The following is a 26,141-nucleotide window of genomic DNA, read 5'->3' on the forward strand; positions in this document are numbered from 1 at the left end:
GTGAAGCACAGCCAAGGGTTACTGAAATATGCACTTTGTAAAAAGAGGATTTCAACAACATTAACAACATCTTACATTTATATAGCACCTTTAATGCAGTAAAACGTCCCAAGGCACTTCACAGGAGTGTAATCAGTCAAAGAAAATATGAATTGGAGGAACGCAGAGTTCTCGGAAGGTTGTAGGGCTAGAGGAGGCTACAGAGATAGGGAGGGGTGAGGCGATAGAGGGACTCTGGTCCTCAATACAGGAGATGAAGATTACACTCCAGATGTGTCTATTCGATGAAGGTGATTTTCAGTTGGACTCATCCCATGTAAAGACCTGCTATAGACTGTGTCCAATAGAGCACAGTCTAATTGAAGAGACTCCTTGAGCAACACAGAGGTCTATAAAGGCAAGGTGAACATCACTGACAGGCTCGCCAGAATGCTTTCTTAAATATTACATTCATTTTCACTTCTCCTTTGAGGCTACTTCCTTCATGGTGCTTTAATGGATAAATGCATAAATCTTACTCCTGGTTTCTATCCAGCAGCTTCTGTATGTTAGCATCGACTAAGCACAGGACTGGGCTCAGTTCTGACGCTCTCAGAATAACTTGCCAAGATCTTGTCTAGGCTCATTTGCAAGTGCCGAGGGAAAAGTGCCTTTAATGTCTGTCTTTGGAACTGTCTCCCTCACGAGCCATCACTGTTTGCAGCACCGGGATTGTGGCTGTATAACCATTTTAAATTTCACCCCTTTAATTGTCTACATTTTGACACATGGTGCTCTGATTGCTGCCTTCTTGATTGAATCCTATCTGAATATACTAATGCAAAAGTTTCTATTCAAAATCACGCATATATCTGCAAGTTCTATCAGAATTTCAATCTGCAATGGTATATGCATCAGAACTGTCTTTTTTAAAATAGTGTTCCTGAGTGATATTGGCTTGAAGTATCTTGTACTGTCCCACGGCAGAGTAACTTGGCATAGGAAACACAAGCCGATCTTTATAAGGTTTTCCTGTAAACTGCACACATTTCCTTCATATTTTCCTGTAAGTGCTTGATAATTTTACTCTATGTTTTCCTGGTTATATTTATTTATACTTCATGCGTATACAATAAAACTGCTTTGATAATTTCCTCAAATCATATTGCAACGTGAGTGATGCATGTGAAATGCCACAAGATTTCAGATTCTGGAGATGGGAGGCAGCCCTTTTGGAACTGAACAAAATATAGCAAGAGCCTCAAACTGTTGCCTTCCAAAGTACAGGTATGAGTAGTCAAGAAACTGCCTCAAAGATCAAGGATGTCCAGGCCCTGGAGAGGGTGCCGAGGAGATTTCTTCTTTTTCTTAGGCAGTCCCTCGGAAACGAGGATGATTTGCTTCCACATTAAAAAGGAGTTTGCAGGTGACTGATGAGTCCAATGCGGCATCTACAGTCTCTGTCACAGGTGGAGCAGACGGTGGTTGAAGAGGTGGGTGGGTGGGGGTGCTTGGGTTGACGTGCGCTCCTTGTGCTGGTTGCGTTTGGCTTCCGCTTGCTCCCGGCGAAGAGACTCGAGATGTTCTGCACCTTCCCGGATGCTTCTCCTCCACTTTGTGCGGTCTTGGGCCAGGGATTCCCAGGTGTCAGTGGGGATGTTGCACTTTTTCAAGGAGGCTTTGAGGGTGTCCTTGAAGCATTTCCTCTGCCCATCTGGGGCTCTCTTGTCGTGCCGGAGCTCCGAGTAGTGCGCTTGTTTTGAGAGTCTCGCATCAGGCATGCGGACAATGTGACCCGTCCATCGGAGCTGATCGAGCATGGTCAAAGCTTCGATGCTGGGGCTGTTGGCCTGAGGGAGAACACTGACGTTGGTGCGCCAATCCTGCCAATGAATTTGCAGGATCTTGCAGAGGCAGTGTTGGTGGTACCTCTCCAGTGCTTTGAGGTGCCTGCTGTACATGGTCCATGTCTCTGAGGCATACAGCAGGGCAGGTATTACTGCTGCTCTGTAGACCATGAGCTTGGTGCCGGGTTTGAGGTCCTGGTCTTCACTCTCTTCCTCAGGCGACCGAAGGCTGCACTGGCACACTGAAGGTGGTGTTGGACTTGGTCATCGACGTCTGCCCTTGTTGACAGTAGGCTCCCGAGGTATGGAAAGTGGTCCACGTTGTCCAAGGTCTTGTTGTGGATTTTGATAATCGGGGGGCAGTACTGTGTGGCGGGGGCAGGTTGGTAGAGGACCTTTGTCTTACGGATGTTTAGTGTAAGGCTTCGGTGAAGGTGTTGACGATGATTTGGAGTTCGACCTCCGAGTGAGCGCAGATGCATGCGTCATCTGCATATTGTAACTCGACGACAGAGGATGGGATGACCTTGGATCTGGACTGGAGGCGATGGAGGTTGAACAGTTTCCCGTTTGTTCTGTAAATTAGCTCCACTCCAGCGGGGAGCTTACTGAGGGTGAGATGGAGCATTGCAGCAAGGAAGATTGAGAAGAGTGTTGGTGCAATGACACAGCCTTGCTTGACCCTGGTTCATACGTGAATTGGGTCTGTGGTGGAACCGTTGGTTAGAATCACGGTTTGCTTGTCGTCGTGAAGCAGGCGGAGGATGGTGACAATCTTTTGAAGGCAGCCGAATTTGAGGAGGACACTCCATAATCCCTCATGGTTGACAGTGTCGAAGGCCTTTGTGAGATCAAAGAAGGCCATGTACAGCGGTTGGTGCTGTTCCCTGCATTTCTCTTGTAATTGACGTGCGGTGAAGATCATGTCCATTGTGCCCTTTAGTGGGCGGAATCCGCATTGCGACTCTGGGAGGAGCTCTTCGGCCACTGGGAGAAGGCGATTGAGGAGGATTCTTGCGATGACTTTCCCTGTGGCAGACAGCAGGGAAACTCCTCTGTAATTATCGCAATCGGACTTGTCACCTTTCTTGAAGATGGTCACAATTACGGCGTCTCTGAGATCCCCTGGCATGCTCTCCTCCTTCCAGATAAGAGAAATGAGTTCATGAATTCACGCCAGTAGTACTTCTCCACCATGCTTTAGTGCCTCGGTGGGGATTCCATCTGCTCCTGAGGCCTTGTTGTTCTTCAGTTGTCGGATGGCCTTTTCAACCTCATGCCGGGCTGGGATTGTGCTGAGGTGGTGGCGGGTAGCATGCTGGGGGATGGAGTTGAAGACACTTGCGTTGAAGACAGAGTCTCGGGTAAGGAGATCTTCGAAGTGCTCCTTCCAGCGGGCACTGACAGCCTCTCTGTCCTTGATGAGTACCTTTCCGTTCTTGGCCCGCAGTGGGGTAGGTCCTTGGGTGCTTGGGCTGTAGATGGTCTTGACTGTGCTAAAGAGTCCACGCACGTCATGGTTGTCGGCTAGTTGCTGGGTCTCCTGCGCTTTCTCCACCCACCATCTGTTCTTTAGGTCACGAGTTTGTTGTTGGACCTCGGCCTTCAGGCGTCTGTAGAGCTGCTTTCTCGAGTTCTGTTGCTGTTTCCAGATCAGGAATGCCTTGCGCTTGCGGCTTATTAGCTCCTGGATCTCCTGGTTGTTCTCGTCGAACCAGTCTTGATGTTTCCTGGTCGAGTGACCGAGCGTCTCTTCATAGGTGCTGATTATGGGGGCCTTGAGTGCAGACCAGGCGCTGTGGGCACTCTGTGACTCTGCATCACTGGGAGTTGTCAGGTTGTTTGTGAGGTGCAGGCTGAATAGGGCCTTCTTTGCGGGGTCTTTGAGTGCTCCAGCGTTGATTTTCCTGCGGCATTGTTTCTGTTGCCGCCGCTGTTTTGGGGCTACATTGATGGAGATGACAGAGCGGATTAGGCGGTGGTTGGTCCAGCAGTCGTCAGCTCCTGTCATGGCGCGGGTGATGTGGACGTCCTTGCAGTCCCTCGCTCGGTCGATGATGTAGTCCAGCAGATGCCAGTGCTTGGAGCGAGGGTGCTGCCATGAAGACTTGTACTTGTCTCTCTGACGGAACAAGGTGTTGGTTATGACGATGCCATGTTCTAAGCATTTCGACAGGAGGAGGGTACCTTTGGAGTTGGCTTTCCCTACCCCCTCTCTGCCGATCACATCTCCCCACAGGTCTGTGTCCTTTCCAACTCTGACGTTAAAGTCGCCAAGGAGGATCAGCTTGTTGCCCGTTGGGACTCGGGACAGGGATTGTTTGAGGCTGGAGTAGAATTCCTAGAATGCTATCAGAGATGAGGGACTTCAGTTATGTGGAGAGACTAGAGAAGCTGGGATTGTTCTCCTTAGAGCAGAGAAGGTTAAGGGCCGATTTAATAGAGGTGTTCAAAATTATGAGGTGTTTTGATAAGAGTAAATAAAAAGCAACTGTTTCCACTGTTGGGTGGGCTGGCAACCAGAGGACACAGATTTAAGATAATTAGCAAAAGAACCAGAGAGGAGATGAAGAGAATTTTTTTCAATAGTAACTTTCAAAAGGGAATTGAATATACAGGTTGAGCGTCCTGAATCCGGCAACCTCGGGACCGAGGCCGAGCCGGTTTTTGTGTTTTTCCGGACTTCAGAACGTGTTTCTGATGTCCGATGTCCTGAAATATCGCAACCTGGGCTCAGGCTTTTCCGGACTTTGGACATCAGAAACACGTTCCGAAGTCCGGAAATGCCTGGGCCCGCCTGGCGGCGGAAACAGGGTGTCTAGATTCCGGAACATTTTACGGATTCCGGACGACCCTGCCACCAATCGTCCCAGAGTCCGGATTCCAGAACTCCGGATTTTGGACGCTCAACCTGTATACTTGAAAAATAAAAATTTGCTATGGGGAAAGAACAGGGGAGTGGGACTAATTGGATGGCTGGCACGATGGTTCAAACGGCCTCCTTCTGTGCTGTGAGGTTCTATGATCAACCTGCATGGGAAGCCACTTGTCCATAGCGACCACCTACTGTCAGTCCCAACAATACATTACTGATCGATATACGTGTAGCAAACGATTGTGTACTGCAGCGCGCTGGTTCGCACATTCTCCCTGCAGCTTCAATCGAGCACTGTAAAAAAAAAAGGCCCCCATTCTGGATTCTGCTCTTGTATGGCTAACGCGCTCTCCAGGACAGCTGTCAGACCTGTTCCCAGGATAACTGATTGTTTATTCAGTGCCTTTTGTTGGCTGATAGCACATATTCTCAGTGTTTCTGCCTGTCTCCAAATGCCACTTTAAGTCAAAGGGCACTTTCTTATTAGGATATCATTCATTTTCTTATTAGGATATCGTGATGCTGTGAGATAGTCCTCTTGGCAGGAAGTATCAGAGTAACTGCCCATTTTGCTAGTCGAAATTCACTATTATTGCTTAAAAATCATCTTTTACCCTTAATAACTTTAATGTAGAAATGTTCATGAATGCTCTTTCTAACCCACACATATATAGGGGATTTATTTGTATTTTAAAATGAAGTTAGCCCTGCCTCCGATCTATCTTTTCTTTCCAGTTTTGAAGAAGGGTTCGACCCGAAACGTCAACTCAAATTTCTGTCCACAGATGTTGCCTGACCTGCTGAGTTTTTCCAGCATTTTCTGTTGTTATTTAGAAAGAAAGTACTTGCATTTTTATAGCACCTTTCATGACCTCAGGATGTTCCGAAATTCTTTACAGCCAATGAAGTACTTTTGAAGTGTAGTCATTGTTGTGATGTAGGAAACGCGGCAGCTAATTTACACACAGCAAGCTCCCACAAACAGCAGTGTGATAATGGCCAGATAATCTGTTTTAGTGATGTTGATTGAGGGATAAATATTGGCCAAGACACCGAGGAGAACTCACCTGCTCTTTTGCGTAATAGTGCCGTGGGATCTTTTACGTCCACCTGAGAGAGCAGACGGGGGCCTCAGTTTAACGTCTCATCCGAAAGACGGCACCTCCGACAGAGCAGCACTCCCTCAGCACTGCACTGAAGAGTCAGCCTGGATTATGAGTTCAAGTCTCTGGAGTGGGACTTGAACCCACAACCTTCTGATTCAGAGGGAAGAGTATTTTTTTTTATCACTGAATGATCTGGAAAATATATATTTTGTTGTTTTAACTTTGTACGCAGAGTTCAGCTTCTAACCCAGTGAGAACAAGCTGTAGCTTTAGACGCCTGTCATAGGCCTGACCAGAAGGTAGAGGGCGGCCGAAAGCCAGTTTCCGCCAAGTTTCCTGACCTCTATCATTCCACTGGGGCCCCCAAATCAGGCCACCAAGAAGACGAATATTGGCCCCACTGAGCCATTGGGGAAGCAAGCACAAACTACCTGAATGTCATTTTGCTTTTCACACAGTGCAAACATTTCATTAAAAAAAAAACTGGCAATAGACAAACCAAACTCTAGATGCACAAGTCAATGGAATTCAGACTGAGAGGGTACAAGAACACATGCGCCAGAATATTCTAGAACGTGAAAGTGCTAAGCACAGGAAGGGATTTATCCTGTGTGAGCAGTAGGCATCATTTTTTTTTGTGTAAAATATGAAATAGCTGATTACCTGCATTAAGAAAAGGGGCCTGAGGATAGAAGTAAAGAAAAATAAAGTTTATTTAACAAATCTAGAGCAAAAATTAGGTAAATTACTGACTAACATTTGTGCACATTTACTACAAAAAAAATGGCTTACCTTCAATATTGAAGGGGTCGCCCTGATTATAATGTACAGTATTAGCTAATTTAATGAGACCCAGTTACAAAATAATCCTGTATGTACCAACAAAATTAACAAACGGTTAAGCGAGTTGAGGAGAATTAATCAATGGACTAGTTAGTTGCTAACTAATGTGCACCATTGTTGCAAACTGAGCTGATTTTAAAACCATATCGTACACAGTAACACATAAATGGACTTTGAGCACCTCACAGCTCTCAGGAGGCTACGAGATTCCACTTACGTTGACATGCCTCAGCATGTGCTGTGATCCAGTTTGCCTGGGATGGATCAGTGGACTCCAGGAGTAACTGCCCTCCACTCCTGTGGAAATTACTTGAATAGATGCCCATGGTCAGAGAAAAGGGATTCAGCTATAAAAGATTACATTGAAAATTAAGTATTCTGCGCACTAAAATAAAAGTATAGGAGAAGAAAAAAAGTTATTACAGGAAACTTTGAGTTATCCGGAGGCGAACCATCCGGCAAGCTGGAGCCACCGGCAAAAATCAGGAGCCATTTTTTATTCTTTTCGTTTCTTTTCTTTGCTTTTTTTCCCAGTCAAGCACTGCAAGGTCTGTAGCTATAGCAACAGCTTCAGCTACAGACGCTTGCAGCTGCACCGGACTGTTTAGAAGCTGTTGCTAAACAACAGTGTTTGTTGTCAATCTCCGTATCTTTCAACATTAACTCTGGAGTGTCCGGCAGTTTTGAGGGAACGGCAGCAGCTTGGTCCCGTCGGTGCCGGATAGCACAAAGTTTCCTGTATGCTCTTTGAGGTTATTGTTGTTGCATTTCAATTCATCTCAAAGCTACAATCCAGCTACACCTTCAGCTCCCTATTGCCATGGGCATTTTATGCCTTTGATTTCACAACTGTAAGAAGTAGTGGTCCTATAGAATTATAAGATATAGGCTTCTCTAGTTAAGGGAAACTCTTCAGCAGTCTGCCTGAGCTGACACAGAACAATGTTAATCATGTTAGATAAGGGTTTTCACAAGGACATATGAGGCCAAGGACATAACGTAGAAACAGGCCTTTGTGTAGGCCTGACTGGGCCTGATAAGAGGTTGGGGAAGGAGCTTCATGATCCACGTATCTAAAACAAACTGTCTGGGAGAAGGTGACAAGATGTCCATACAAGACATACGCGAAGGAATGACCTCCTTCTGTGCCGTTAATGTTCTTTCTATAATGGGACACTCAAAACTGCACACAGTATTCTCACTGTGGCCTAACTATTGTCTTGTATAAATTCGTTACGCCTTTTTATTACTTTTGTACTCCAAGTATCTTTGTAAAACTCAAAATCCAACCGATGTTTTTTTCGGTTTTATCTACCCGCACTCGCACTTTCAGGAAATTCAGTCTTTGGTTTTCTCCGGGTGCTCCGGTTTCCTCCCACAGTCCAAAGATGTGCGGGTTAGGTTGATTGGCTATGATAAATTGACCCTTAGTGTTAGGGGGATTAAATACGTGGGGTTACGGGGATCGGGTGGGATATGTGTCGGTGCAGGCTCGATGGGCCGAAATGGCCTCTATCTGCACTGTGGGGTTTCTGTGATTCTGTGATTCTGTGAAATTCCTTCTCATCTCCGTTTTAAATGGGCGATCCCTTATTCTGAAACTATGCCCCCTAGTTCTAGACACTCCCACTAAGGGAAACATCCTCTCAGCATCCACCCTGTCAATCTCCCTCAGAATCATATATGTTTCAATAAGATCACCCCTCATTCTTCTAAACTCCAATGAGTATAGGCCCAACCTGCTCAACCTTTCATCACACGTCAACCCCTTCATCCCAGGAATCAACCTAGTGAACCTTCTCTGCACTACCTCCAATGCAAGTATATCCTTCCTTAAATATGGAGACCACAACTGTACACAGTACTCCAGGTGTGGTCTCACCAGCGCCCTGTAAAGTTGCATCAAAACTTCCCTACTTTTATACTGCATACCCCTTGCAATAAAGGCCAACATTTCATTAGCCTTTCTAATTACTTGCTGTACTTGCATGCTAAGTTTTTGTATTTCATGTACTAGGACCCCCAGATCACTTTGTACCGCAGCATTTTGTACTCTCACTCCATTTAAATAATAATTTGCTTTTTCTATTCTTCCTTCCAAAGTGGATAACCTCACATTTTCCCACATTATACTCCATCAGCCAAACTTTTGCCCACTCACTTAACCTATCTACATCCCTTTGCAGACTCTTTGGGCAGGATTTTCATTGGGCCGTGGAGGCGGGATTGGCGGCGTGTGGGGGGTTAAAATCTCGAAATCGGGGGGCACGAACCCATCCCGCCCCCAACCCGCCTCCATGTCAGTTTCAAAGGAGGCGGATACCCAACCTGTGCTGGGACCCGCCTCCCTGAGGCGGGAAGGGGATTAGTGCCAATTAACTGCCTGTTAACTGCCTGTTAACAGGCAGTTTTTAGCCTAATCCCTATTTTAATTCCTGAAGTGTGGGATTCCCAATGGCTCCAAACCACGCCAAGCTAGCGAGGCGGGCCGTCGGGCTGAAGGACTTGGAGAGTTCGAGATGTCCGGTGTTCAGGTGAGTGATGGGTGCATAAGTGAAGAGGTAAGTGTGTTTGGTGTGTGTAAAGTGTTTAAAGAAGTTTTACTTACCTTTACAGCCTTCCTTCCTTCAGGTCTCAGGAGTCCCTCATCTCACTGGCACAGAAAGCAGAATGGCCACGAGCTGTTAAAAGATGCAGCATTCAGCTTTCTGTTCTGGAGAGATCTCTAAATCATCCTGAGAGGAAGGAATTAACTTAGTGTACAGATTGTCAGTGTTTGACAGCTTCAAAGAGCTGTGAAACGCTGATATTTCATCTGTCAAAAGCTTTTGACAGATGAAATGTCAATCTGTGACATCACCTGTTGCTGGGTGGCCCTTAGTTGGCCTGCTGAGCCCGCTGGGTGGGCTCAACAAGGTCAATCAAGTGAAAATCGCGTGGGTTGGCCACAACTCAATGGAGGCGGGACTACAACCCCGAAAGTTGTAGTCCCGCCTCCTACACGCCTCCAGAATCAAAATCCAGCCCTTTGTGTCCTCCTCACAACTTGCTAACCCACCTATCTTTGTATCATCAGCATATTTGGCTACAGTACACTTGGTCCCTTCATCCAAGTCATTAATATAGATTGTAAATAGTTGAGCCAGGGGAAACATCCTCCCTGCATCTACCCTGTAAAGCCCAGTAAGAATTTTGTATGTTTCAATGAGATCACGTCTCATTCTGCTAAACTCTAGAGAATATATGCCTAGCCTACTCAATCTCTGCTCATAGGACAATCCCCCCATCCCAGGAATCAGTCTGGTGAACATTTGTTGCACTCCCTCTATAACAAGTATATCCTTCCTTAGGTAAGGATCCAAAGACTGTACACAATACTCCAGATGTGGTCTCACCAGGGCCCTATATAATTGCAGTAAGACATCTTTACTCTTATATTCAAATCCTCTTGTAATAAAGGTCAACATACCATTTGCTTTCCTAATTGCTTGCTGTACCTGCATGTTAACTTTCAGTGATTCGTGTACAAGGACACCCAGGTCCCTCTGAACACCAACATTTCCCAATCTCTCACCATTTAAAAAATACTCTGCTTTTCGATTTTTCCTAACAGAGTGGATAATTTCACATTTCTCCACATTATATTCCATTTGCCATGTTCTTACCCACTCATTTAGCCTGTCTATATCCCCTTACAGTAAGAGTTTCTATAGATATTTAAAAAAGAAAAGAGTTAACAAAGTGAGCATTGATCCTATAAAAAGTGAGTCTGGGGAATTAATCATGGAAAATAAGGAGCTGGCAGTTGAATTGAACTGGTATTTTGCATCGGTCTTCACTATAGAGAATACAAGTAACATCCCAGAAATAGCTGTAAATCAGGAAATGGAAGGGAGGGAGGAACTCAAGAAAATTATAATCACCCGGGAAGTGGTACTGAGCAAATTGTTGGAGCTTCGGGCTGACAAGTCCCCAGGTCCTGATGGACTTCATCCTAGGGTCTTAAAAGAAGTGACCGGTGAGATAGTTGATGCGTTGGTTTTAATTTTCCAAAAGTCCCTAGATTCGGGGAAGGTTCCATTAGATTTGGAAAATAGTGAATGTAACTCCTTTATTCAAAAAGGGAGGGAGACAGAAAGCAGGAAACTACAGGCCAGTTAGCTTAACATCTGTCATAGGGAAGATGTTAGAAGCTATTATTAAAGATGTTATAGCAGGGCATTTAGAAAAGCTCAAAGTAATCAGGCAGAGTCAACATGGTTTTGTGCAAAGGAAATCATGTTTAACCAATTTATTGGAGTTCTTTGAGGAAGTAACATGTGCTGTGGATAAAGGGGAACTGGTGGATGTACTGTACTTGGATTTCCAGAAGGCATTTGATAAGGTGCCACATCAAAGGTTATTGCGGAAAATAAAAGCTCATGGTGTAGGGGGTAACATATTGGCATGGATAGAAGATTGGCTAGCTAACAGGAAACAGAGAGTAGGCATAAATGGGTCATTTTCTGATTGGCAAGATGTAACGAATGGTGTGCTGGGGCCTCAACTTTTTACAATTTATATAAATGACTTGGATGAAGGGACCGAAGGTATGGTTGCTAAATTTGCTGATGATACAAAGATAGGTAGGAAAGTAAATTTTTAAGAGGACATAAGGAGGCTACAAAGGGATATAGATAAGTTAAGTGAGTGGGCAAAGATCTGGCAAATGGAGTATGATGGCCCAGAAATTCGGGTCCCAACATGTGAGTACGCACGGGGTACTCACGCGTAGGCCCAACGAAAGTGCCGGTTTCGTGCATGCACTGCGCATGCACGGGAAACTGGCACTTCCGTTCCCCTGAAAGAAGGGGTTAAGAGGTGGAACGCGTGCGCAGGAGAGGCAGCACTTGCGCATTGAACTTACGTTTTTTTCCCAGGTTTTCCCGGGAAGTTAAGTCTCCAGAAGTTAGACACGTAAAAAGCAGTCGCAAGGCCTGCTTTTAGCAAGGTAAGTGGTGAATTAATTAAAATTAAAAACATTTTTTCCACAGGTTTATTATTTTTAAATACTTTAAAGAAAGGTAAGTTTATTTTTAGCCCCATTAGAAAATTTAATTATTTTTTTCAAAAATTTAAATTATTGTTTAAAATAGTTATTTCATGTAATTTATAGTTTATTTTAAAAATTTGATTTTTTTAAAATTTATTTGAGGTTTTAGTGATGTTTTGGGGCTTATAGAATTTATAGGTTTGACAGATCTTCCTGTCAAACTTATGAATGAAGCATTCCCTGCTACCATTGGCTCTCCATGGCCCACGGGATCCCAGGGGACGCATCGAACTAACTGCGCCCCTGGGATACGCAAGTACTGCGCGCCGGCAGTTGGAGGAGGCCCAGGATCGCAATTCCACGGGGGCCCACAGCTCAACGGCCGGCGCGCAAGGCAAGTGCAGGTCGGAGGCTTGCACCCGCGGGAAGCCTCCGACCCGAATTTCTGGGCCAATGTGGGAAAATGTGAAGTTGTCCATTTTGGCAGGAAGAAAAAAAAAGAAGCATATTATCTAAATGGTGAGAGATTGCAGAGCTCTGAGATGCAGAGGGATCTGGGTGTCCTAGTGCATGAATCACAAAAGGTTACCATGCAGGTACAGAAAGTAATTAGGAAAGCTAATAGAATATCATCGTTTATTGCGAGGGAAATTGAATACAAAAGTAGGGAGGTTATGCTTCAGTTATACAGGGCATTGGTGAGACCACATCTGGAGTACTGTGTACAGTATTGGTCTCCTTATTTAAGGAAGAATGTAAATGTGTTGGAAGCAATTCAGAGAAGGTTTACTAGACTAATACCTGGAACGGGCGGGTTGTCTTATGAGGAAAGGTTGGACAGGCTAGGCTTGTATCTGCTGGAGTTTAGAAGAATAAGAGGTGACTTGATTGAAACATATAAGATCCTGAGGGGTCTGGACAGGGTGGATGTGGAGAGGATGTTTCCTCTTGTGGGAGAATCTAGAACTAGGGGTCACTGTTTAAAAATAAGGGGTCGCCCATTTAAGAGAGAGATGAGGAGAAATTTTTTCTCTGAGGATCGTGATTCTTTGGAACTCTCTTCCTCAGAGGGCGGTGGAAGCAGAGTCTTTGAATATTTTTAAGGCAGAGGTAGATAGATTCTTGGTAAGCAAGGGGGTGAAAGGTTATTGGGTGTAGGCGGGAATGTGGAGTAATCAGATCAGCTATGATCTTATTGAATGGCGGAGCAGGCTCGAAGGGCCGAGTGGCCTACTCCTGCTCCTAATTCGTATGTTCGTATAAGCCTCTTTGCATCCTCCTCACAACTTACATTCCCACCTAGCTTTGTATCATCAGCAAACTTGGATACATTACATTTGGCCCCCTCATCCAAATCATTGATATAGATTGTGAATAGCTGAGGCCCAATCACTGATCCTTGCCGTACCCTACTAGTTACAGCCTGCCAACCCAAAAATGACCCGTTTATTCCTACTCTCTGTTTTCTGTCTGTTAACCAATCCTCAATCCATGCTAATATATTACCCCCAATCCCATGAGCCCTAATTTTGTTCAATAACCTCTTGTGTGGCACCTTATAATAATAATAATAATCAACTTTATTGTCATTGTTAGTGCACAAGTGCAGTACAACGGAATGTAGGCTTGCGGCTCCCGAGAGTGTACATTTAGATTAAGACATTTAACATTCGACATTCATTTGGCTTGTAATACATAAACATAAACATAACCATAATAAAGTGCATTGGCAGATGTGCAGGCTTTAGAGTTTATTTGTAGAGTTCAGTAGGATGACAGCCCTGGGAAAGAAGCTGTTCCTAAATCTGGTCGTTCGGGTGCGAATGCATCTGTAGCGTCTCCCAGATGGCAGGGGGGCGAACAAACTGTGGCTGGGGTGGGTAGGGTCTTTGATGATGGTCAGTGACCTCTGTAAACAGCGTTTCTGGTAGATGTTCTCTATGGTCGGTAGCCGGGTGCCGGTAATGCGTTGGGCAGTTTTGACTACCCGCTGCAGGGCTTTCCGATCATAGGAGCTACAGCTGCCATACCACACTGTGATACAGTTCATCAGGATGCTCTCTATTGTGCAGCGGCAAAAGTTAGAGAGGATCAGGGGTGACAGGTTACATCCCTTCAGCCTCCTTAGGAAATATAGGCGCTGCTGGGCCTTCTTTACCAAAGAGGAGGTATTGAGGGACCAGGAGAGGTCTTCCGTGATGTGGACTCCGACTCAGAATGCCTTCTGAAAATTCAAATACACCTCATCCACTGGTTCCCCCTCATCTATTCTGCAAGTTACAACCTCAAAAAACTCTAACAAATATGTCAAACATGATTTCTCTTTCATAAATCCGCGTTGACTTTGCCCAATCCTATTATTATTTTCTAAGTCCTTAATAATAGATTCTAGCATTTTCCCTACTACTGATGTCAGGCTAACTGGTCTGTAGTTCCCCATTTTCTCTCTCCCTCCTTTCTTAAATAGTGGACAATGCCGAGTGAAGTGCGCTGGTTAAGTAACTCGGTCACCTTCAGAAAATGCCAATGGATTTAGGCCGCTGAGCGCCTGGGGGAGGCGAGTGGGATCCTCGATAGAAGAAATTCCATCAAGAAGCAGACGAGCTAATCCTTGAATTAGCAAACGGCATCCACAGCCTGCAAGCTGCGCTACAGCCACAGTACAGAACAGAAGAACGGCCGTGGATAGTCCAACACACAACAACAGGGTTCAGGACCCTGTCTTCAGAGGTCTGGAGGACAGTCACAGGAGCTCTGATGATAGTTGGCCGATGATGAGGAGTCATTTGATCCCCTAGGTCTCTCTGTTCATCCACACCCTTCAGTGTCGTTCCAGAGAATGCACAGGCCAGAAGAGACCAAGATAAGTTTCAAGAATGTCCGTCTCTTTGAACTCTTTGTGAGCCGGGAGGAGCAGGAGTGCTCCAACAGGCCCCTGAAGGAGTAATTGGTCCTCCCTCGCCCCGGCCTCCCCATGATTGCGAGGGAATCCCCGGCCCCCACCTGATCACGTATAGTGAGGGAATCCCCAGTCCTCCCTAGTCGATGATTGTCCTGGACCACTGACTGCCAGGGACTGTTCCCATGGGTCCCCGGCTGTGGCCTCCTACGACCGAGGCCAAATTCCCACTCCCGCCCGCCTGCCAGGTAGTGAATCTGGCCATGTGTCGGGTGGGACTCCGGGAATTTATGGTCGACAGGGCCTCCATGCCCCCGGCCTATCCACATGCGTCGCCCTCTACCGGCTCGCGCACACTCTTCCTGACCCCGTACAAATTGAGGCCTTTGACTTTGGGCAATATCGTAAAACGGGCGATATTGAATCCACTGAAGTAAATGAAAATCGGGAGAGATGTATAACGGGTGGCTGATCCAATATAGCCCGTTTTACACTATTGACACTGAGTGCGAGTCAGCAGAGAGTGCTGTGAGTTTGGGTAAGTGTGAGTTAGGGTAAGTGGGGTGTTAGGTGCTCTTTTCAAACTTTAACTCTGTGGGTTGTAGTTAATAAGGCCTTTCTGGTGCAGAGTGACTGTTGGTAAACCATTTAACTGGTGTAATTAGAGGGATTGATTTAATTTAAATCCAATTAATAAAAGGGGATACTAGCATCTAAAATCGGGCAGAGGGTGTCCATAACTAACAATAAAAAATTTAATCAATTACATAGAATGGAGCAGGTGATGTGTTACTGTTGCGAAATGTGGGAGCCGGTGGACCCCATTGAGGCTCACGGTGATTACGTCTGTGACAAGTGTCTGCTGCTACAGGAACTCCAGCTCCGTGTTGATGAGCTGGAGTCTGAGCTTCAGACACTGCGACACATCAGGGAGGGTGGGAAGTACCTGGACTCTGTGTATCAGGAGGTGGTCACACCTATGAAGTTAATTAATTCAGATGTAGCCCATGGTCAGGGACAGGACGGTGTGACTACGAGTGAGGCAGGTACGGGGATCCAGGAGGTAGAGCTGGAGGAGCCGCAGCCCTTGCTCTTGTCCAACAGGTTCGAGGTTCTTACTACCTGTGGGGACAGGAGCAGGGACTATGAGCAACCTGGCCACAGCACCGTGGAACGGGGGGTCCATTCAAGAGGGGGGAGTAAATAGAAATGTAGTAGTGGTAGGGGATAGTATTATTAGGGGGATAGATAGAGTTCTCTGCAGCTGAGAGCGAGAGCCCCGAAGGCTGTGTTGCCTACCCGGTGCCAGGGTTAAGGACATCTCCTCTGGGCTGGAAAGAAACTTGCAGTGGGAGGGGGTGGATCCAGTTGTCATGGTCCATGTTGGTACAAACGTCGTAGATAGGACTGGGAAGCCGGTTCTGTTAAAGGAGTATGAGCAGCTAGGGGTCAAATTAAAAAACAGAACCACAAGGGTAATAATCTCTGGATTATTACCTGAGCCACGAGCGAATTTGGCTAGGACAAATAAAATTAGAGAGTTAAATGCGTGGCTCAAAGACTGGTGTGGGAGAAATGGGTTTTGCTTCCTGGGACACTGGCACCAGTACTGGGGCAGGAGGGAGCTGTTCCGTTGGGATGGGCTTCACTTGGCCAGTGCTGGGGCTAGAGTCCTGGCGGATCATATAACTAGGGCTGTAGAGAGGGCTTTAAACTAACTAGTGGGGGGGAGGTTCCTAGAGAGCAAATAATAAAAATGACAACAGAGAAGGTCATAGACTTAGGTAGCAGTGGGGAAATTAAAAACCAGAGCGTGTCAGGAAGGGGCAGAAGGTATGGAGTAAAAGGTAAAGTAATAAAAAGGGCAAAAGCAGGAACTAAGTGTCACAAAACATATTTGAAAGTTCTCTATCTGAATGCACGTAGCATTCGTAACAAAATAGACAAGTTAATGGCACAAATAACTACATATGGGTATGATCTTGTGGCCATTACAGAAACATGGCTGCAGGGTGACAATGCCTGGGAATTAAACATACCAGGTTATTTAACGATCAGGAAGGACAGGCAGGAAGGAAGGGGAGGTGGGGTGGCTATGTTAATAAAGGAAGGAATCACTGTAATACAGAGAAATGATATTGGGACAAAAGATCAGGATAATGAAACAGTTTGGGTGGAGATAAGGAATAATAAGGGGAAAAAAACACTAGTGGGCGTAGTCTATAGGCCTCCAAACAGTTGCAACTCTGTTGGACGGAGTATCAATCAGGAAATAGTTGAGGCTTGTAATAAGGGAACATCTATAATTATGGGGGATTTTAACTATCATATTAATTGGACAAATCAAATTGGGCAGGGCTGCCTTGAGGATGAGTTCATTGAGTGTATTAGGGATGGGTTTCTTGAGCAGTATGTAACTGAACCAACCAGGGGGCAAGCAACCTTAGATCTGGTCCTGTGTAACGAGACAGGATTAATTAAAAATGTCCTAGTAAAGGATCCCCTTGGAATGAGTGACCATAACATGGTTGAATTCCATATTCAATTAGAGGGTGAGAAGGTTGGATCTCAAACAAGCGTGCCAAGCTTGAATAAAGGAGACTATGACGGTATGAGAGCGGAATTGAGTAGAGTGGATTGGGAAAATAGATTAAAGGGTAAGACGATACAGGATCAGTGGTGTACATTTAAGGAGTTATTTTACAACTTCCAAAAAATATATATTCCACTGAGAAGAAAAGGGTGTAAAAGAAAAGACAGCCATCCGTGGCTAAGTAAAGAAATTAAGGATAGTATTCGACTAAAAACAAGGGCATATAAGGTAGCCAAATCTAGTGGGAGGATAGGGGATTGGGAAAACTTTAAAAGACAGCAAAAAATAACAAAAAGATTGATTAAGAAAGGGAAGATAGATTATGAAAGTAAATTAGCAAAAAATATAAAAACAGATAGTAAGAGTTTTTATAGTTATATAAAAAGAGAAAGGGTGGCTAAAGTAAATGTTGGTCCCTTAGAGGATGAGACCGGGAAATTAATGGTGGGAAATATGGAGATGGCAAAAACACTGAATGAATATTTTCTATCAGTCTTTACAGTAGAAGACACTAAGAATATCCCAACACTGGACAAACAGGGGGCTATAGGGGGGGGGGAGGAGCTAAACACGATCAAAATCACTAAGGAAGTGGTACTCTGTAAAATAATGGGACTCAAGGCGGATAAATCACCTGGACCTGATGGCTTACATCCTCGGGTCTTGAGGGAAGTGGCGGTAGGGATTGTGGATGCATTGGTAATAATTTTCCAAAACTCCCTGGACTCAGCAAAGGTCCCGGCAGACTAGAAAACTGCTAATGTAACACCCTTATTTAAAAAGGGCAGTAGACAGAAGGCTGGAAACTATAGACCGGTTAGCCTAACATCTGTGGTAGGTAAAATTTTGGAGTCCATTATTAAGGAGACAGTAACAGGACATTTGGATAATCATAATTTAATAGGACAAAGTCAGCATGGTTTTATGAAGGGGAAGTCATGTTTGACAAATTTGCTGGAGTTCTTTGAGGAAGTAACATACAGGGTGGATAAAGGGGAACCAGTGGACGTAGTGTATTTAGACTTCCAAAAGGCATTTGACAAGGTGCCACACAAAAGATTATTGCTTAAGATAAAAAATCCCAGGATTGGGGGTAATATTCTGGCATGGATAGAGGATTGGCTATCTAACAGAAGGCAGAGAGTTGGGATAAATGGTTCATTCTCAGACTGGCAATCAGTTACTTGTGGTGTTCCGCAGGGGTCAGTGCTGGGTCCCCAACTCTTTACAATCTACATTAACGATTTGGAGGAGGGGACCGAGTGTAACATATCAAAGTTTGCAGATGATACTAAGATGGGAGGGAAAGTAGTGAGTGAGGAGGACATAAAAAACCTGCAAGGGGACATAGATAGGCTAAGTAAGTGGGCAGAGATTTGGCAGATGGAATACAATACTGGAAAGTGTGAGGTTATGCACTTTGGCAGGAAAAATCGTAGAGCAAGTTATTATCTTAATGGCAAGAAACTGGAAAGTACTGAAGTACAAAGGGATCTGGGGGTCCTGGTGCACGAAACTCAAAAAGTTAGTATGCAGGTGCAGCAAGTGATTAAGAAGGCCAATGGAATGTTGGCTTTCATTGCTAGGGGGATAGAATATAAAAATAGGGACGTATTGCTTCAGTTGTACAAGGTATTGGTGAGACCGCACCTGGAATACTGCATACAGTTTTGGTGTCCATACTTAAGAAAAGACATACTTGCCCTCGAGTCAGTACAAAGAAGGTTCACTCGGTTAATCCCAGGGATGAGGGGATGGACATATGAGGAGAGGTTGAGTAGATTGGGACTCTACTCATTGGAGTTCAGAAGAATGAGAGGCGATCTTATTGAAACATATAAGATTGTGAAGGGGTTGGATCGGGTGGATGCGGGGAGGATGTTCCCGATGATGGGTGAAACTAGAACTAGGGGGCATAGTCTTAGAATAAGGGGCTGCTCTTTCAAAACTGAGATGAGGAGGAACTACTTCACTCAGAGGGTGGTAGGTCCATGGAATATGCTGCCCCAAAAAGCTGTAGAAGCTACATCATTACATAAATTTAAAACAGAAATAGACAGTTTCCTAGAAGTAAAGGGAATTAAGGGTTACGGGGAGCGGGCAGGAATTTGGACATGAGTCTAGGTTCGGATTGGACATGGCCCTGTGGGTAGCGGAGCGGGCCCAGGGGCCGTGTAGCCTGATCCTGCTCCTATTTCATGTGTCTAATTCTGTTGGATTCAGGAGATGGTTCTGTGATAGTAGATTGGCGGTTAGGATCAGATCAGCCATGATCTTATTGAATGGCGGAGCAGGCTCGAGGGGCCGATTGGCCTACTCCTGCTCCTATTTCTTATGTTCTTATGTAAAATTACCTCCAGGTTCTCTAAAACATGCTGCTCATTAAACATGGGCTTTTCACCAATACCCCTCGATTTGCTTTCCCTTTGTGTGGCTCTGTCCTGCCTGGTTCTCTCTGTCTCTGTATATATTATTTTCATTTTGGGATGTGGATGTCACTCACAAGCTGACAGTTATTGTTGAGATATTGTATATCTCTTACTGTCGCTCTATTTCTTTATGTTTTGCTCTCAGTCTCTGACTATCTCTTTCTATCATTATCTCTATTTCTTATTCTCTCAGGCTCCCTGTTTCTTTGTCGATTTTTCTCTCTATCTTTCAGTCACTTTCTCTCTCTCTCTCTGGTTCTTTCTCTTTCTCCATCTATAAAATATAACCACTCAGAAATAGCTTTGTGTCAAAATTTACCGAAAGCAATTATGCTTTACCTTGTTTTGAAGTCTATAAAACAAACATAACTCATAATTACTGTTGTAGCACGGCTATCTTCACACTTCAAGCACTGCATTGATTAGGTGCAAAGAGTCACACTAATTACACACTGGGATTTTTCTCCCCACTGTATTTGCACAGATTTAGACTGTGTCATGTCACGTGGAGGGTAAACTCGGGCTAGTTGGGCCGAATGGCCTGTTGTGTTGTAACTTTACATAGAATGTACAGCACAGAAACCGCCCATTCGGCCCAACTGGTCTGTGCCGGTGTTTATGCTCCACAAAATCCTCCTCCCGACCTACTTCATCTAGCCCCATCAACATATCCTTCTATTCCTTTCTCCCTCGTACTTATCTTAAATGCACTCTGCCATTTGCCACAACCATTCCATGTGGTAGCTTTACAGCCTTCTGGGCTCAATATCGAGTTCAACAATTTCAGACCATAACCTCTGCCCCTATATTTTCTCTCTCACATGGCAGCTGTTGATCATCGTGCCAATGCCATTTACACTTCATCTAGAGTCATCTTTTGTTGCTTAACATCTCCTTTTGCCGTGCACCATCATCCTTTTTGTCTTTTAATCTCTCCTGCCTTCCATCCTATCACAGACCTTCCCTTTTGTTCTTTCCTCCCCTCCCCCCTTTCCCTGCCCCTACCTGTTACATCTCCAACCTTTTCCAGTTCTGACGAAGGGTCATCGACCTGAAACGTTAACTCTGTTTCTCTCTCCACGGATGCTGCCTGACCTGCTGAGTATTTCCAGCATTTTTTGTTTTTATTGTATGTGGTAGCTTGTTCTGCATTCTAACCACTCTCTGGGTAAAGATGTTTCTCCTGAATTCCTTATTGAATTTATTAGTAACTATCTTATATTTACAACCAATGTTCCCTGTAATTTTCTTTTGGGTGCGTGGGCCCTTTAACTGTCTGCGCGTCCCATCCAATTTTTCCCACATGTGTGGTTATTACCATTGTAAAGCCAGTGAGCGGCCTGCACGGGTCCTCCAGACAGCGGCGCGGTTGAGCAGATTAACGGGAGCATTGTTTACGACCGCTAGTTTTGGATTCCACACAAGTGGAAACATCTTCTCTACGTCTACCCTATCAAACCCCTTCATAATTTTAAAGACCCCTAAACAGGTCGCCCCTCAGTCTTCTCTTTTCAAGAGAAAAGAGCCCCAGCCTGTTCAATCTTTAATAATAGTTATAACGTCTCAATTCTGGTATCATCCATTTCCCCCCCACTTTTTCCAGTGCCTCTATATCCTTTTTTTGGAGACCAGAACTGTGCACGGTACTCCAAGTGTGGTAAACTTGTATGTACAGTATTTCGACTCCATTTGTTAATAATTCAGTCATGGTAATTCTCACAGTGTCTCCAAGCATAGTCCAACACTGAAAACAAACCTTTTATCAAAGTTAAAATGAAATGCAATGCAAAGTTTGAAGTGCTGTAGTTCAGCTTGACCCCCCACTTCACAGGAAAACACCCAGTCTGATAAAGGGGGAACACTTTGATAAAGGGGAAAGTGATGGTCCGGGCAGGAGACAAACGGCAGCTACCAGGCAGTAGCCGCGCGTTCAAACGGACCCTGGATTAAAAATAAAGCGGCCGAGAGTCTGGCCAAAGCCCAGGAAATCCCTTGACAAGGAGCCCGGACCCCCAATCCCAATCCCTGAGGAACGCACAGGGCGACCACTCACCAGCTCTTCCGCAGACGCTTGTTGAAAGACTCTGATTGGCGTCTGGTCACTATGGACGCTGTCAAGGCAACCAGCTGCAAGACTGCAAAGCACATTCACGTGTTTGCATTCATTATACAGACTGAACCAGACCTTGCCTGAAGACACTGCCTTCAGCACCTTGAGGCTCAGCTGATCAAATGCTCTCCTACCTGCCGCGGGCCCCCTATCTCCACATTCTCAACGCCACAGCCTCTGCCTTCAACCCCAGCAAGTCCCACCACTCCCATCACACCTTGTCCTTGCCAAGGTCCAGTCACTCCCCCAAGGACGCGCCCACCCTACCTTACTCACCCCCACGCTCTTCACTTGACCAACGCCAATCTACACCTCACCCCCCCCCCCCCTTCCACTCCCCATACGTCACCAAGGCATTTGCTCTTTCAGCCGAACTCCCTCACTAAGTCCTTTTGTCAGGCCACCTCCGACCTTTGCTTTAATTTCAGCTCCACACCGGTTGTATTCCAAGTGTCGATAACCCTCTGCGTAAAGAAAAAAACCTCCTGACATCTAACCTAGTCCTCTGCTTGCGTAGCTTATATGCATGAACCCTCATTTTCCCTAACTTATCTAAAAGATTTGCATTTATATAACTCCTTTCACGACCTCCGGATGTCGCAAAGTACTTTACAGTGAATGAAATATTTTTGAAGTGTGGTCACTTTTGTAATATAGGAAATGCGGCAGCCAATTTGCACACAGCAAGGTTCCAGAAATAAAATAAATGACCATGTATTCTGTTTTAGTGATGTTGGTTGAGGGATAAATATTGGCCCCAGGACACTGGGGAGAACTCCCCTGTTCTTCTCTGATTAGTATCATGGGCTCTTTTACACTCACCTGAGAGGTTTAACACCTTATCTGAAAGACTTTTGACAGTGCAGCACTCCTTCAGTACTGCACTGGAGTGTCAGCCTAGAATATGAGCTCAAGCCTCTGGAGTGGAGCTTGAACCCACAAACTTCAGACTCAGAGGCGAGAGTGCTGTCCACTGAGCCACGGCTGAGGAAGCACATCCATGTACACGGCTATTAGAAAAGAAAATAGATGTTACCTAAAGCTCAGTACTGGCTCCTTTATTGTTGATTATTTAACAAATGATTTTCAGGAAAGCATCAATGACGCTGTTGGAAAGTGTGTAGATGATGCATGTGCCAAGATTGGCAATAAGGTAGAAATTAATAGGTTGCAGCTGACTCAGGTATGTTGTGTTGGGTTTCAAAGTGCCAGATGCCATTCAATGTGGAGAGCTGCTGTGTTATACACGTGGTGACGGGCATCTCCAGGCACATCTGGTCTGATGTGGAGTATTTTAAACCAACACTCGACACAAGGTTTTCAGATCGATAGTCAAGTTGTCTTTATTACACCGGTGGGGAGACAATCTGCTCTGTCTTTAGCCAGACTTCTCCAAATTGTTACAGCAAGCCCTACATTTTTATACATTCAAATAAGCATGGCAGCCTCATGCACAATTCATTCCTGCAACCTAATTGGATTTTGTCCCACATGCACCTTCACGGATTGGGTTACATGTCCTAAGGTAAACATGTGTAAGCTGCATACTCAATTAATAGCCCAAACTGCTGAACGCTGATAAAAAAATAACTTGAAAGCATTGTGACCCAGATAATAAAACCCTCAGGGCAGCTGAAGTGCTAGACATCATGTCTCAACTGAGTTGTTTTTAGTCTCAAAGGTCAGTTATCTTGACCACACCTTATGGATGTGGTCTTTCATGTTAGCAACTGTCTCTCTTACACCATTCTGTGAGCTGCCAGCGATGTTATTTTAGCTCTTTCCCCACTTTAGTTCCATGCATGGGTGCCAAACTAAAAGTAACAGAGCAGGAAAGGGTCTTAAGGGTAATTGTTGACCAGTTACTAAAAGTTCAAAAGCAATGTGAGGTAGGTACAGGGAAAGTGAATTGGAAGTATTGCTGGTCAATAACTCCCTCCCTAACAGCACTGTGGGAGTACCTTCACCACATGGACTGCAGCGGTGCAAGAAGGCGGCTCACCGCCACCTTCTCAAGGGGCAATTAGGGATGGACAATAAATGCTGGCCTTGCCAGCAATGTCCAGATCCCATGAACGAATAAAAAGAAAAGTGCAAAAACTAAGTGTGCCTTTACACCACTGTAGCGAGGCATATTGGTGCAGGAGGGAGGCTCATTTCACTTTGCACGGAGCCAATTTAGACCTTAACACTCAATTTACACTACACAGCCTCTGATGTGCACCAATGCCAAACTTGTAGTCTAAATGCATCCTAAAATCACTGTACTGTAAGGCTGTGGTACGTTTTGCACTTGGATTATTGTGCCTAGAACTGGTTCCCAAATTTAAATTCCTTTTGGGATACAATTCAGCTCAGATGGTCCAATCTGAGTGATCTCACTGACTGAGATGTTTCTGCCCCAAAATTAATCGTTTATATAAATTTTCTGTTTCGAGCACGCTATTAGAAGGCCAATAAATCTGTTAATTTGGGGGATAGTAAATGACTATGAAAACTGCCAGATTGTTCTAAAAGCTGAACTGGTTTATTAATGTCCTTGAGAGAATGAAACCTTACCCAGTCCGGCCTATATGTGACTCCAGTCACACACCACCGTGGTTGACCATTAACTGCCCTCTGAAGTAACCAACTCAGTTGCATCAAACTGCTATGAAGAATAACTCCCTACCTAACAGCATTGCGGAAGCACCTTCACTACACGTTGAAGAAGAAGGCCCACCACCACCATCTTAAGGACAACTAGGGATAGGCAATAAACGCCAGCCTTGCCATAGACACCTACATCCTGAGAATGAATTAAAAATCCTTGCCTTTGGGAAGACGAGTCTCTACTTTCACTAACTTTCTGTCAAAGTGAGGTGTGGCCACCCCTGTCTATAGATATGGATGTGTGGGTCCTAATTGGCACTGAGTACTTGCCTGACACCCCTTCACCGATCTTCCTCTTCTTTCTCCAAACACCTCAGACAGGGGGAATTCACACTGACAAACCCATTGGTGCCAGGCAATAGTGCTGGAGAACATAAAACATTGATCAATTGTCTAAAAGACTAATGAGAACATAAGAAATAGGAGCAGGAGTAGGCCATTCGGCCCCTCGAGCCTGCTCCACCATTCAATAAGATCATGGCTGATCTGGTCTTGGCCTCAACTCCACTTTCCCGCCCGCTCCCCATAACCCTTGACTCCCTTGCAGCTCAAATATCTATCTCGCCTTGAATATATTCAATGACTCAGCCTCCACAGCTCCTTGGGATAGAGAATTCCAAAGATTCACGACCCGTGAGAGAAGAAATTCCTCCTCATCTCCGTTTTAAATGGGCGACCCCTTCTTCTGAAACTATGCCCCCTAGTTCTAGATCCCCCCATGAGGAGAATCTAAATACCTGCAGAAAAAGAGTAAAATTGGTAGCAAGAATGAATGACATATTGAAAATTCAACGTGCACAACTCTGCCCTTTAAATCAGTCACCGCCACAGCTGATTCCCTAACATTTCTGGACGCTCATTTCACATGCGCTTCCTTTAGAAATTACATCCTGGACACTCGAACGCCTGGAAATGGTATTCCACATCTCCCCACCTCCATGCGAATATCTACTGTGTCAGATGGGTGCTTCCGATGCCACCCTTTTGCGACAAAACTCCGCCCAATTTTCTGCCACCGGCTGTCCAATTCATGCCGCTACAGTGTGCAGCCAATAACATAAAAACCTCCGTTCAGTCCGTAAGGGTGACCCCGAGCTTCCGGACGCCTGTCATGTTAATTCTTCGCTTCACTCCCACTCTGATCTCTCCGTCCTCGGCCTCTTACACTGTTCCAGTGAAGCTCAACGTAAGCGCGAGGAACAGCACCTCATCTTTCGATTAGGCACTTTACAGCCTTCTGGACTCCACAATTTCAGACTATAACCCCTGCCCCCATTTTTCAGGCTGTTTATGATTTTGCCATCCCCATTTGCAACATTTAATCTCCCCTGCCTCCTACCCTAGCACAGAATGTTCCTCCCCCCACCCCTTTCCCAGCCTCGGCACCTGCTTAAAATCGGTTACATCTCTAGCCTTCTCCAGTTCTGATAAAGGGTCCCAGACCTGAAACGGTAACTCTGTTTCTCTCTCTCCACGGATGCTGCCTGGCCTGCTGAGTGTTTCCAGCATTTTCTGTTGTTACTTCAGATTTCCAGCATCCACAGTGACATGAATCAGTCATTCATGAAAGAAAGACTTATGAAATAATACTGAGCGGCCTATGGGTGGCGCTGTCCAGGGAGAGTATAAATACTCGGGCACAGGCCCAGCTTGCACAGGACATTCTTAACAGGAACTAGTGAAGGACACAACTAGACCTCCATGTTGTAAAACTGTTGATTAAAGCTTTGTTTAATGCTTAGACCAAGTGCCTAGTAGTTTTCTTATGTCACACAG

The sequence above is a fragment of the Somniosus microcephalus genome, chromosome 2, assembly GCF_052327205.1.
Source record: "Somniosus microcephalus isolate GS21.2 chromosome 2, FLI_Smic_1.0, whole genome shotgun sequence".
In the NCBI taxonomy this organism is placed as follows: domain Eukaryota; kingdom Metazoa; phylum Chordata; class Chondrichthyes; order Squaliformes; family Somniosidae; genus Somniosus; species Somniosus microcephalus.